General features: G+C 43.5%; 1 pseudogene; it reads left to right on the top strand.

Annotated features, from left to right (window-relative positions):
* Positions 1 to 440: 440 nt before the first annotated feature.
* Positions 441 to 1,494, top strand: LOC102130832 (glyceraldehyde-3-phosphate dehydrogenase pseudogene; annotated as a pseudogene).
* The last annotated feature ends 360 nt before the right edge of the window (positions 1,495 to 1,854 follow it).

Raw genomic sequence — 1,854 nt, 5'->3', positions numbered from 1 at the left:
AATCTGGAACAAATATATTGTTTGTGTATGCATTTGTAACACATTTGTAAACATGACAAAAATGCTAACAACCCTAATATATAAAGGGTGTTTATACACCAATAAAAGCACTTTCATAGAAAAGATGAAAGACCAATTAACATGAAGAACCTCACTAGCAATCAAAAATATAAAGGGGAGATATCTTTTTCACTCCATAAATTGGCAAAGATTTAAAAGAAAAGGTAAAACCCAATGTAGGTGAGAATGAGAACAATAGATCCCCAAATTTTCTATTATTAAAAATGGTGTTTTAGAAGAATACTTAACGAAAAGGAAAGACACTTGCCATATATTAGTAAGAAAGGCATGTAGAAAATGTATACAATTACTCTCTGCTCCTCCTGTTAGACAGACAGCTGCATCTTCTCATGCAGCACCAGCTGTATCCCTGAGACACCATGGTGAAGGTGAAGGCCAGAGTAAATGGATTTGGCCATGTTGGGTGTCTGGTCATCAGGGCTGCTTTTAACTTTGGCAAAGTGGATACTGTCACCATCAATGACCCCTTTGTTGACTTCAACTACATGATCCACATGGTCCAGTATGATTCCACCCATGGCAAGTTCCATGGCACCATTAAAGCTGAGAGCAGGAAGTTTGTCATCGGTGGAAATCCCATTACCATCTTCTAAGAGCGAGGTCCCACCAAAATCAAATGGGATGATGCTGGTGCTGATTATGTTGTGTAGTCCACCGGCATCTTCAATACCATGAGAAGGCTGGAGATGTCTTAGAAGAGGGAGCCAAAAGGGCCATCATCCCTGCCCTTTCTGCTGACACCCCCTTTTTCATGATAGGCATGAATCATGAGTAGTACAAAAACAGCCTCAAGATCATCAGCAATGCCTCCTGTACCACCAACTGCTTAGCCCCCCTGGCCAAGGTCATCCATGACAACTTTGGCATGGAAGAATTTATAACTACAGTCCATGCAATCACAGCCACCCTACCCTGGATGGCCCCTCTGGGAAACTGTGGCACAATGGCCACGGGGCTCTGCAGGACATCATCCCTGCATCTACTAGTGGTGCCAAGGCTATGGGTAAGGTTACCCCTGAGCTGAATGGGAAGCTCATTGGCATGGCCTTCCATGTCCCCACTACCAACGTGTTGGTCATGGACCTGACTTGCCATCTGGAGAAACCTGCCAAATATGATGACATCAAGAAGGTGGTAAAGCAGGAATTGCAGGCCCCCTCAAGGGCATCCTGGGCTACCCGAGCACCAGGTTGTCTCCTCTGACTTTAACAGCAACACCCACTCGTCTGCCTTCAATGCTGGGGCTGGCATTGCCCTCAACAATCACTTTGTCAAGCTCATTTCCTGGTATGACAATGAATTTGGCTACAGCAGCAGGGTGGTGGACCTCATAGCCCACAAAACCTCCAAGGAGTAAGACCCCTGACCACCAGCTGCAGTGAGAGCATGAGAGGAAGAGAGAGGCCCGCAGCTGCTAGGGAGTCCCTGCCACACTCAGTTCCCCACCACACCGAAAATCTCCCCTCCCCACAATTTCCACACAGAACCCCCTGAAGAGGGAGGGGCCTAGGAAGCCCACTTTGTCATATACTATCAATAAAGTCCCCTGTACTCAAAAAATTAATTAACTAATGAATCAAAATATATTGAATACTAACATTATGCTAAGGAGAATCAATTTCTGCTTGTTTTTTAAAATATAATTCTTCATCATTCAACTTGAAATTACAGCCCTTGGAGAACTAAACTGAAATAGGAGAAATTGACATTTTCCTTTTCAATATTTTAATACGAAAAATTTCAAACATACAGAATAGTTAAAAGAATTTATAC

Source organism: Macaca fascicularis, chromosome 9 (genome assembly GCF_037993035.2).
Source record: "Macaca fascicularis isolate 582-1 chromosome 9, T2T-MFA8v1.1".
Classification (NCBI taxonomy): domain Eukaryota; kingdom Metazoa; phylum Chordata; class Mammalia; order Primates; family Cercopithecidae; genus Macaca; species Macaca fascicularis.
Note: the sequence above shows the minus strand (reverse complement) of the source record. Positions and strands in the feature narration are given on the sequence as shown.